Genomic DNA, 13377 nt, shown 5'->3' with positions numbered 1-13377 from the left:
TCATTTGCATATCTTGGAGCTGCAAATGAGGTATTGAGCATTTCCACGCTCGCGGTAAGAGACGTGTTAGCTGTCTCTTACACGGAGATTTGGGCTGTTGCTGAATCAGGAGGCTTACACGGAGGCTTACACTACTCTTAAACTCCGTGTAAGCCTTCCTGAATCTGGCCCAAAATCTTCATCAGACCTTCTTATAAGAATGAGCAAACATGATTAAATAGTAATTATCTAACTAACATGTGATCAGTTACATCCAATTGTAAAAAGAATAGCATAAATATTAGATGCATTAAAAACCATGAAAACACTAGATAAAAGGTGAATATGAATGGAATTCATTCAAAGGCAGAAGGTGAAACAAAATCCCCTCAAAAAGGCAATAAATAAAATACATTCTCTTAGTAAAATTTTACAGCACACACTTGCTGCATACTTCTTAATGATATAGCATCGTTGAGGCTACGAAATATGCAAGCATTCAATCTAACCTGCCCCAATAACTTTCTATACATAAGTCTATACTCCTAAGGGATCTCCTCTAGGACTGAGTAAACCCTTTTACAAAATAAAAAAATAAAACGCAAATATTGACTGCAGTTTAATATATGTTTATAAAGTGCTTTGTTCTCATTTGCGCTACTAATATCATGGTAATGCTAATAAATTCTCTTTTTGAATTAACATTTTCAAACAGCTTCTTATATTTCTCCAGAAACCACCCACTGAGTGAAAGGAGAGGGCTAGTAAAAGGCCAGATGGTCAGAATATCTAGAATTGTTTCTAACGATGGAGAATTTCTTAAAGAGATAGAAAGGTTGATTGATCATCCTAAGGGGCAATACCAAGAAACTTTTATTTGAAATTAAGAACAAGGTATTAAATAAGAGGAACAATAGGTCCCTCCCTTTTAGGAAAAGGTAATTATATTGCCAATCAAACACATGAAGCGGATTTTAATGTTATGAACAAACTATGTTGTTGACTATTGGGGGGTGCGATGCTATAAAACGCTTATAACAAATCATTGGAAGATCATTCAATGTGATGTGGCTATTAACAAACACTTCGGTAGTCAACCATGTTTTGTGTAGAACAGACAACCAAATATTAAGGAAAAGTTGGAATCAGTAAATTCAGATACTGTTTCTATTTAATATATCAGGAAGTTTAAAGGTTTAAAAAAATGTGGCTTTTGTAAGCAATGTAAATATCTTTATGAGGGACAAACATTAAGGTTGAAAACAGTGAACATATATTAACTTGCACCCAATATACTAAATTATACTTTTTCATTTTGGAACAGGTTTTACTCAACCATAGGGGTGGTCCCTGGGAGTATAAAGAGTTATTGTGGCTGGTTAGGTTGAATGCCTGTGTATTTCCTGGCCTCAATAACGCTATATATCTTTAAGAAGTGTGCTGCAATTGTGTGCTGTAAAATTGTAAAATTTTAGTTAGGGAATGTATTTTATTTTATTTACTGGCTTTTAGAGTGGATTTTATTCAGCTTCTGCCTTGGAATGGTTTTTATTCACATACAGCTTTTATCTAATGTTTTCATTGTTTAAAATGCATTTATTATTCATGCTATTTTTTATGAAAGGATATAATTGATCACATATTAGTTAGTTAAATACTATTTAATAAAGTTTGCCCATTCTCATAAGAAGTTCTGATGAAGTCCTTTAGTTTACTGGATGAAAGTGTTTAACGTCTTTGTATGTGTTTGCTTTAATGAAGTTACGTTTTTATCTTTAGATTTCTGATGAGCTTTTCTGTGGATCTCAGCACTGCCTCAAATTTATTTGTTTGGTTTATTGGTTTTATTTGGGGGATTTTTCTCAGTTTTTTTGTTTCTAATCACTACTCTCTAGGCTGCTCTTTTACATGCAATATATGTATTTTTTCATTTCTTCTATTATTGTTTGTTGTAATCCACCTGTGAATATTGTGCCTAAAGTGTTTTTTATCTATTCAGCAACACATCTTAATATTACTTGTATTACTTTGTCTGTCTTTATATTGTACCAGACAGTTCTTATTCCTGTTCTTTTATGAAATACTTCACTCCAGTGCTTTACCAGTAATATTACAATAAGTCTGCATGTTGTTTGTTTGTATTTGGTGATAAAATATTGTTTAGCCTTTCTTCTTTATATAAACTAAAGTGAAGTTACTTTGTTATTACTTTAGTCTATACTTGCACTATTTCTCTTTTTTTTAAATGTCTCTCCTGAGAAGTAAAATTCTTATATGGACATGGTTCTTCACAAGGGGCGTTACTAATGTTCCATACCCTGGATTTATCTTTGAAGCTATATGTCTGATGGTTAGCACAGATGACTAGGTCTATGAGCTTTTAATAATGTGCTTCCTGTGGAACAAGTTCTTAGCATCTAGTTGCCTATTGTTTATCTCAGATTAAGTAATTTAACCAGAAAGTGCTTGGGGCCCGAATCAAAAAAATGACCACCTTGATCAGCACTCTACTGTGGTAACAAATGCTAGCTAAAAATGGAAGAGTCTGCCTTTCTAATTAGATAATTAGAGATGTGGTAACCTCATTCACAGACTATTAAAAATGTTAGAACTTGCAGCTGAATGCTTTGTTGCTTAGTTTCATTACCCCAGATCATGCAAAGTGAAACATTTCCATGAGAAGAACAGCAATATAGGTCGAGCCACTGTCTACTGAGGATAGGAAATCTAGACAGATATGCTGCCTGAGCCTGATGATTAGCTCAAGGGGATACTAGATCATTCCAGAGTTAACAGATGTCAGCCATCGCACATGGGAAGAATGCCTTTCATTTCATTTACTGCACATGAAAATAATGTTGTCACGTTACCTTTTGTTTCACGAAAGGCATACAACCTATATCTCTGTATTTTAAATGAAAACAATGTTAAAAATCAGGAATGAAATTAAAAAGTGACCCAAAAAATTCTAAGGATAAGAACTGCATTATTTTGCTGTTGTGACCACTGACTGTATGTTGCTTGTTATACAGTTAGTAGTCCTACAGTATGGGGCTTTGGAGACTCTACCCACATTAAAGAGAATGATGGACTTTTAAAGGTCTACACAGCCAAATTTTCTGCTGTTTTCCTCACTTATATGTATAAATATTTTGCATAAAATTGTCTAGTGTATATGGTCATAGTCAGACACACTTGCTGATCAGCTGCAAATATTCCATGTCTTATGTTTAAATGACGTAAGAGGTACTCCCTTCTGAGATCACTAAGATACAGCTGTATCATTTAATTTTGGCTGGTGCTGAATTCTAATTGTGTAAGGAGGAAACATATCTTACTGTACTTTCCTTCAGTATCTCATGGTGTATCTGCACTAATATAATTTGGTCTTATTGCAATGTTTCTTTCCCCCTTCTTTTCAGCTATAGTGTCATGAATGGTACATTAAAATAGCACTTAGCCTGTCAACAATACACAAAGCATCCTGTAACTCCTTCCTACTAGCTGAGCAAACTTAAAAAAAAAATACACACACACAGCTTTATCATTATAGCATCTGTCCATACTTGAAGGATAGTACAGAGTAATCACAACACATATGCATACAGATGTGCATTACTGTCTGAAAGGTTTGGCTTAGAAAATATCAGCATACTGGCCAGCAATCTTGGTGCTTATGTCCCATGCTCATTGAACTATAAAAAACAAAACTCGTACAGCCAAAATCAGTAAGATAAAATAACACCACTGTATTAGCATACACTCAGTTTATTGACTGCTTTCATTAAAAAGACTTCATCAATACTCGTGTTTCTTAAAACTTTACACATCTTAAATAGTCATAACGCAATCACATTAGTATCCCTTTTTTTAATATAATACCACAGTATTATATTAAATATCTTTTTAATAAAATACCACAGTATTATATTAAAAAGAGGGATACTAATGTGATTGTGTTGTGACTATTTAAGCTGAGTGAAGTCTTAAGAAACACCAGTATTGAAGTATTTTTGATGAAAGCGGTCAATAAACTGAGTGTATGCTAATACAGTGGTGTTATTTTATCTTGCTGATTTTGGCTGTACGAGATTTTTGTTTTTTTTTTATTATCTGAATTTCCTTGAGTTGGTGGTTTTGGTGTACCTCGTTGAACTATATTTTGATCAAGATGAAGTATTTTAGGATAAAATTGGCTCTGTTATTGCCAACTTAGCTGATTTCTGATATGAGAATTACCATTACTTATGCCTTTCTTTCTCAATGGACTCTAACAAGAACTGAATAATAATAATAATAATAATAATAATAATAATAATAATAATAATAATATACTGGGGTATCTGTTGACCGGGTTTGGGCTAATAAAATTGGTGAGAAAGGCTTAACTGGCCAGTCATGTAAAAAAATCAGTGCTACAAAAACAGTCAAAGATCAAAATTTTTTTTCAGAACAAAACTGAATTTTTTAGCCATGTCTGGCTCTTTGGCAAAGAGAAAAATCACAGACAGGGGTTCAGGTGACTTGAGTTCAAATAGTAGCTCTGGCACTGAATATGACTGTAAGAGAGGATGAGAGTGAGTGGTTGATGCAGAACCATCCATATTGTAAGTATGTGGGAGGTGAACTAGTCCTTTGCACTGATGACCCCAGTAAGGTGTGGGTGTCTAGCAGACAGCATTACTGGTCAGGTACTGATCATTTTAGGTTAGTTAGGAGTCTCAGTAGGCATGCATCTCTCAAGAAAGCAACAACTGCAGAAGGAACAGACACCACAGGGAAGGAGTAAGTAATGGGAGGTGCCCCTGTGATAAAACATAAGGAACAGCCACCACAGAGAAGGTGTAAGTAATGAGAGAGAGCCCTGCGATAAAACATAACAAATAGCCACCCAGGGGCAACTCATGCTATTGGGCTGCAGGACTGTAGCCCTCCCAGCTGTAAAACAAAAAAAGAAAAGAAAAGAAAATAGAAAAGAAAAGAAAAAATAAAAACAAACGCAAGTCGTGGAACATCTAGCATGCACACTTGAGGCATTTCCCAATATCCTGACTGCTGGTGAACCAGTCTGGAACATGCACACAGAATCCAGACTGTCTCACCAGCAGTCCAGATTAGGAAGGCAGCATTCAGCAGCAAATATCCCAGAAGTCTATGCAGTTACAACTGCATAGATTGGAAGGGGATCAGACTGCAACATCCGCAGGTTGGGTAGCACCCAGCTTGCTCTTCTCTCACAGGAAGGACTTGATCACATCACAGGCTTTTGGATGGATGTTAGGGGAAGGACTTGCTTTGGGCTGCTCTCGTTTTATGGACACTGGGCTCAGGTAATACAATGGGCATTACTAAGAAATATATTTGGGCTCAGAGGGTGTGTGTGTGTGAAATGCCCCAGTTGCTATATGATGGTGGGTAGAGGACAGGCTTGAACCCTGTACCTTGGGCCCAGGTGGCAAGAACCTGAATTCCCTACCCACCACCATTTATTAAAAAAGTTGCAGATTTTTGCCTCATATTTTTTCTGTTCTGTTCCTCACAAAATTTGTGGTTTCTATATTTCTGTGTCATTACGCAGTCAGTAGTGCAATGGTAGCATTGTTGCCTGACAGCTACAGGTTCTCTGGTTTGATTCTTGGCTGGGGTGCCTTCAGTGTGGAGTCTGCATATCCTTCCTGTGTTTGCGTGGGTGTTCTCTGGCGTCTTTCCATCTTGTGTCTGAAGTTTTTCTCCCTGGGCCTCTGCTGAAAATTGGATTTTGTTCCAAGTCAGACTTTCCTGGTTAACAAATGTTAAATAAATAAATAAAAATGACAAGCATTTGAATTTCAGACTTCATATTCTTCAGAAAATACTTCGTAACACAAAACATTTTATTCTAGCAATTTTTCTAAGTTTATAAGATGGATATTTGAAATTTGTCCCTGTTTTTGGGACTGCATTCCCCCATTATTGGCTTTGTCCAGGTTTTTTGTGCTAAGGTTGAGAGCTTTGGTAAGAACTAAATTCAGTGAATATGTTTGGGGGCTGTATTCCCCCATTACTGGCTTCATCCAGGTGTGTTTTGCTAAGAGGTTGAGAGCTATGGTGAGAACTGAATTATCTGAATATGTTTGGGGACTGTATTCCCCCATTATTGGTTTTGTTCAGGTGTTTTGTGCTAAGAGGTTGACAGCTATGGTGAGAACTGAATTCACTAAATGGTAGCCATTTAAGTTTCAGTCTTCCTCTCTTTCACAAAACAGCTGATTGGGCATAGTGGTATATTACTCTGACTGTTTTGCAGAGGGTCCTGGGTTCAAGACATGGCAATGAAATGTATGTTGATAACATAGCATTTTATTCTAGCAACTTTCCAACATTATACAAGCAATGTTTAAAATGTGTCCCTGGTTTTTGGGCTTTTGTCCCCCCCCCAATAAATTTTGGCTTTTTCCAGATTTTTTGTGCTGCAAAGTTCAGAGATACAGCTGAATGTTGAGTAGATTTTACAAGAAGCTGAGAGCTGCAGGAGAGCAAATGTTTAGTGCTGCTTATGCCAAGTCTGCTTGCATTGTTAATAGTACAACAGGTAGTATACTTGCTATTGATGCAGAAGGCTGTGGGTTCTACTCCCACAGTAGGTAGATGCATTGCTGATACTGTACTATGTTGCAAAGGGGGTGGATGCTGCAGTCCTTTTTGGCGAAGATACCTAGTAACATATAAACCTGTTATCAGTTTGCCATCCATTCCCTTTTGCAATATTACTAGCTTATCATTTTTTTAGTGTAACATAAGCAATTTATTCCTCAAGGGTAACAGGCGCTTTATTTGTAGGTGAAACAATGAACTATAAAGTTGTTTGCTAGCAGCAACCTTTTCATTAATTACAGATATCTTTAATGTGGACTTATTTAGATGACTTGTACTTCTTCAGAGATTGTGCATATTTACTGATACTGGTGGACTGTAGAAGTTTGAGTAGACTTTTATGATGGAAATGTTCTGAATTGGGCAGTTTTGTCATTATTGGTGCATGCATTTTGTTTCATTGTTTACTGGAAAAATGTTCAAAGCAATACATTTAAAATGCCATCTAAAACTGTACTGTATTGTACAAGGAATATAATTTAATACAGTCAGGAAGGTGTATCAAAGAGCATGTGTATGTTTCGTGTGCAAGGGGCCTGTGATTTGAAAACAGCCCAAAGTTAATCTTTATCTGCCACTGGCAAAATGTATTTTCTTTGAATGTGGGTTTCAATGCTGTTTCAATGAATGTGAGTTTCAAGGGCAGAGAAGTGTTAATGCTAAGTCTGTTTTCATTGTAAGACTGCATTGCTTTGTTTAGCAGATATCTATTAGTGTCTGTGCTGTAAAATGCAAAATAAAACTTTCAAATGAAGTCCAAACCATTGCATAAGTAAAGCAGCATGCACATTAGTGTTTATGATAAATTGGATGAAATAGCCAAGTAATGGTTCATTGGAATGCCTGCAGGGGGAGGCACCATTCGACCATGATTTTATGAGGGGGGAAGGGCAGCAAACTCAAAGAAAGCCCTGGCTGAACTATACCTCTCAACTGTCCAGATTTTTGCAGAATGAATAGATTATTTTTGGTTTGTTCCTCATAAAATTTTTGGTTTTCTGGCAAATCATTTAGGAATTAAGTCACTAAATAATGACAGACACTGAGTTTTAGACTTCATAACCTTCAGAAAAATGCATGCTAAAGCAAGACCTGTTATTCTATCAACTGTCTCAGTTTATATAACAACAAATTTTAGTACTGTTTATATGTTCCCCCAATATATATGGCCTTGTCCAGATTTCCTGCATTAACAGGTTGAGAGGTACATGCAGATAAATTGCTTTATAGAATTAGGCATATCTAAACCTCTCAACTGTCCCTGATTTTGGCTTATAAAAGTGCTCTTCCCCTAATAATCCATCCGCAAAATGGCAATTTTGGAATTAAATGTGGAGGGTTTACAATTAATAAATAACTGCAATAAGAGTTATAGATTATTTTTATTTCAGAAATGCATGCAGATTCTTTTATTTTGTCAGTTGCTCAAGTTAGCAGTACTAATATTTTAAAAAGTGTCCCTTCTTTGACAGGTTCCCAGCTGTATTGTGTGGCTATTTTATATTTTTGCATCACATTTTTGGTCTGGTTTTCATAAAATTGTGTTTTTTTGGCAAATTAGTGACAAATCATTAAAGACTGAAGTTAGAAAATAATGACAGACATTTGAGTTTCAGATTTCATACCCTTCAGAAAATTCATACTAATGCAAGACCTACAATTCTAATATCTTTCTAAGTTTATAAGAGCAATATTTAAAAAAGTTCCTTATTTTTGAGCCTTTGTCCCACTTCTACGTATGGATCTGTCCAGATTTCTTGCTCTGAGTTTGATAGGTATGACAAATGTGTCAGAGATTGTAAGATGCAAGTAAGCTTTAATAAGCATACTGTTAAAGAATTGCCAACATTGAAAGCCTTTCTGTTGTTGCCATGCAAAGAATACTTACATAATTAGATAATGTATAAGCCTTGGGTATTGAAATGCATATGACAGTATTTGTAATAAAAGACAGGATTACATCATTTTAAGAAGCTCATAACATTTGTTGGAGACTTGCAGTCATCTTTGCAGGCTGTACCTGTAAACTAAACAGAATGCCAATCTATCGTGTGTGGTCGATAACCTGTGCAGTAATCCTTTAAGAAATGTATCTTGAGCTTGTTTCTTGTTTGCTTTTCATTTTTTACTTTGATCATGTTTTCCCCATGAAACTAGCAGATAGTTGTTGTCAGGCAGCAGGTCTTTTTTGGATAAGAAACATTTTTACAAGTGGGGGTATCACAGAGATTGCTACTTTTAGCATGTTACTTGGTACTTTAATAAAGCTGAATATAAATTATAATTAGAACTGCAGTGCAAGGAGAAGTGGTTTGAGTTGAGTGCTGCTTGTTTTTCTTATACTTGATTTTGACTGGCATTCCAGTAATATATTTAAAAAGTAATTTATTTTTTCATGGCTCACATCCTTTTTGTTTCCATCTAGATATGAAGTAAGGTGTCATGCAACCAATGCCGTGAAATATTTTTTTCTTTTACACTTCATTTTGTCTTGATTGGACTCTCATAATGACAGTTTGGCACCCAGGGCAGCGTATTTAATTAAAGTTACAGTTTTTGTGGTTTTGAGCATAGCTCCTCCCCTTTCTAGTTGACTGCACACCTTCCCATTGACCCCACCCATTCAGCTGTCTCCTGCAGAATGGGAAAGGGACCCCTCTGATAAAACATAGGGAACAGCCACCACAGGGAAGGAGTAAGGAATGGGAGAGGGTCCCTATGATAAAGCATAAACAACAGCCACCATAGGGAAGGCGTAAGGAATGGAAGAGGGGCCCCTGTTTGTTTTATTTCAAATTTTGTTTCACTGTTATTTTTTTCTTGAGTTCTTGGCTAGGGTCAGTCAGAAAAAAATCCTTTTCCATTTACTGATTGAAAAACAATTAAATCTATCTAATTAGTGGAAGGAGCTGCAAAATAGGATTTCTTATTTACAGTAACTGTGTTCTTATTTAGCTTCAAGTGCTGTGAGACCACTTCTGCTTTATGACTGCTTTGCATTTTTCCCACCCACCTGTAGGGATGGTGTTAACATTTTGGGTGCCCATGACAAATTTCAAGTTTGGATCACTCATGCTACCACCCTTTCTAAGAAATCGTTTTGCTCATATTAGTACACACAGACTGAACTGTATTGCAGTGCTCTTACATTACAGCAGGCCCATGTACCACACTAAGTTGGCCTATCTCACAGAGGGACATTCACTGCACCTGGTGTTTAGTTACAATATGGCAACATTGCAGTATTTTCATATACTGGCATAACCTTAGGTAAAATGTTACCCTACGTTTTTCACCCCCCCACACACACACACACATGCTTTACCCAGTAGTCCCTCTGTACCTTCCATCCTTGCCCTTTTACACCATCCAAATTATATTTTTTTCTTTCTCTTTCTCACATTTCGTGTTACTGCTTGCCTTTTATTTGTATCCTTTGAATATGCCCTTACTGACCAATACTGGACTGTTATAACTGTGGTGGAAATAACTGGGGTCTGAGGACTGCTGTGATCCCCAAAAGTCATTGGGATTCTATAAGCAATGAGGTGCATTTTATAGCCTTTTTTTCTTTAAACAACCTTTTCATCCAGTGATGTCCTGGATACAAATTATGACTAAGGTAAAAATAATTCAGTCTCATTCTTGGACTTTAGCTTTTCTTGCATCCTTTTAACATGCCCTGTGTGGGAAATAACTGAAATAAGCCACAGCAGCGGAGGCTGACAGCCACTGAGAAACCCTGGTGTTATATATGCTCTGAGGCGCATTAAAGAGCATTTATTCAACTTTTTTCCAGTAATGGCCTAAATGAAAGTCATGAGTAAGGAAATAAATTCAGTGTTTTTTTTTCTTTCAAGGAAGAAATAAATTGTATCTAACACTTAATGATCATAGATGGTAAAACAGTGGTTCACAATAAACTATGAAGACAAATGTTTGATAGGAGACATAAATCTTGTCTTGTATATTGCCCACCTCTATATTCTCCATCCCAAAAAGTCACCTTCTCTATCCCTCTGGTGTAAGACTGAAATAAAAGTGAAAACAGAAATGGCCACCATCATATTTCAAGTTGCTACTGTAATATATATTTATATATGTGTGTGTGTGTATATATATATATATATATATCTATATCTATAGTTTTATATATATATATATATATATATATATATATATATATATATATATATATATATATATATGGGATCACTACTGAATCCCGAATATACAGAATACTGAACCTGAAAATACCGAGACTAACATCCCGAAAAGACAGAATGCAAAACTTCAGAAACACGACTCCCGCAATACCAAAAGCCCAAAATATCGAAATGAGAATATTCGATGATCTCGGATGCCACTGGTGCGATAAAACAATAACTGTATATGCAAAGCTGTGTAGAGACACCAAAACAACACAACTCCCAGCACTTCTCACACTACGAAGTGCTATGTACATGAAGCACATGCAAATAAACAAAGTGAAGATCTATGAACATAACAAGGACTGATACCATTTCCCAATACTCAGAATTCAAATAATGAGAAAGTAACACAAGTAGACAGATCTGTTAGAGCTATGGTTCAATAGCAACTTTAAAATTACATCCGTAATAAACGTGCTATAGCCTTAACTAGCTAAATACACGTATACGCTTCCTGATGCTCCAGAATAGCTTGAAAATGGTTAGGTTGAGTTATCAATTTCCTCCACTTAGGGGAAGGAGAGCAACCTGCAGTAAAGTCTTTCCCTTAATGCATCTACATGATTCTGTTCTCTGGACAAAGCATTCATAAGTACAGACACGTCAGTACCCTTTCTTCCTAACATGCATTTTAAATGGCGATGCCACGCCTCCACTGAGTTCTGAGTACGTGGTAAGAATAATCTGTTCAAGTCAGACACATTCCAAAAAGCTATTGGAAATAACAGTGGAAACCATGTCACTGCATGAGATCTGGTACTGAATTTATGTGGGTGACTTAACACATACCAGTCTGAGAAATATCGTATAAGTTCTTTACCATCATCAGGAAAGGTATCTTGTAGTATCTGATATGTAGGAAGCACGTCACACTTTTTCACAAAAGCCAAAGCTACTAAACATTTCACAGCAAATTGAAATGTGTGAGATGAATTATACAGAGAGGCTAGTCCCAGCTGCTGAACCTTACGCCAAACATTTTGACTGAAGTGAAACAAACATCCCTTTGACTTAACATCACTGAAGTTCATCCTTATGCTTTTATTAGAAGCTACTTCAAAGTCACACAAAATGAATCATAATGACAATCAAAATTCATGCAAAGAGAACAGATACAAAATGCAGTGCCACATCATGTTGTACACTCTCAGAGACTTCTTCAACATCAAACAGTAGAGCAAAGGAACAGACTTGCTATATGCACCACACTTAACTATGCCATGTATACTAAATAACTGTCGAAATAGTGAACCTTTGCAAAAGAAAGTCCCATCCATGAGCCATATAGTTGCAACGCTATGATCATGTAGGTTATTTATTTAGTAAACACTATGACAGTATGTCCGGACATAGGATCTGACAGCCGTTTCTCAATAAAAGTGCCAGATTGAAATGGAAACTTACACATACCTATAGTATCTAGAGTTAGATTGTGAAAATGACTCTCTGAGCCTCTCTTACACCTAACTTTTCTAATCTGCTGGAGCATTGACTTTTTACTTGGCAAACTAGGAGCACATTCTATTGCAGTGGAAGCCATAGCATCATCCACTAACATACAAGGTGGATCTCTAGATATTGCTGCCCTATCTCTCAAACTTCCAAACACAGAGTATTTCTCAACTTCAAATGGATCTCCCGTATGATGGTGTGGCATTGTTTTTATTAATTTCTCACCTTCAGAGAGTGAATCGGTTACTACTCTTCCTTTGCAACTCCCAGACAGCTTTAATTTACAGCACCAATAACGTCTTTCTGTTGTTTTTTTTTCTAGATGGTATACGTAACCTTGAATAACCAGAACATGCTTATTCTTTTGTGATTGCACCCTAGGATACAGTTCACCTATGACTTTTGCTATTGAACAGTTTGTTAAAGGTATATTATGACTTTTATAGGAAAGTCTTGTATACAACGGGAACTACTTTAACATATCATTAATGCATTGGCGCTTTTATTTCAGTATTGTGGGATTCACGTTTCTGAAATTTCGGCATTCTGTCTTTTCAGGATGTTAGTCTTGGTATTTTCAGGTTCCGTATTCTGTATATTCGGGATTCAGTAGTGATCCCATATATATATATATATATATATATATATATATATATATTGAAGTTCAATATATAGATTCCTGGAAATTATAAACTCAAATGCTATGGAACAACTAGTCACCACTCCCACAAGAGGGGACAACATACTAGACCTGATCATTACCAACATGGGGACTCTATGCTCCACACCAGAAGTATATCCCTCATTGGTAAGATCAGACCATAAATTAATTTCAGTGGATGTCCACATCCCGACCCCTCCCCCATCCCAGAAAACCACAGTGAAAAACTTCTCAAAAGCGAACTTCTCACTTCTCAAAACTGAAGTGGAATCCTTCAAGGCCCCAGGGCCAGTGGAAACTACAGCTCAAACTGCAGAATCCTATATAAATGCATTTTACGGACATCTCCAGGAATGCATGGATCATGCTATCCCAAACAAATCCAAGACCCAATCATCCAAAGGCAGGCGTCCAGTCTGGTGGACCCCTGCCATAAATAAA

Source organism: Protopterus annectens, chromosome 8.part0 (assembly GCF_019279795.1).
Source record: "Protopterus annectens isolate FY-2018-M chromosome 8.part0, PAN1.0, whole genome shotgun sequence".
Lineage (NCBI taxonomy): Eukaryota > Metazoa > Chordata > Ceratodontiformes > Protopteridae > Protopterus > Protopterus annectens.
Note: the sequence above shows the minus strand (reverse complement) of the source record.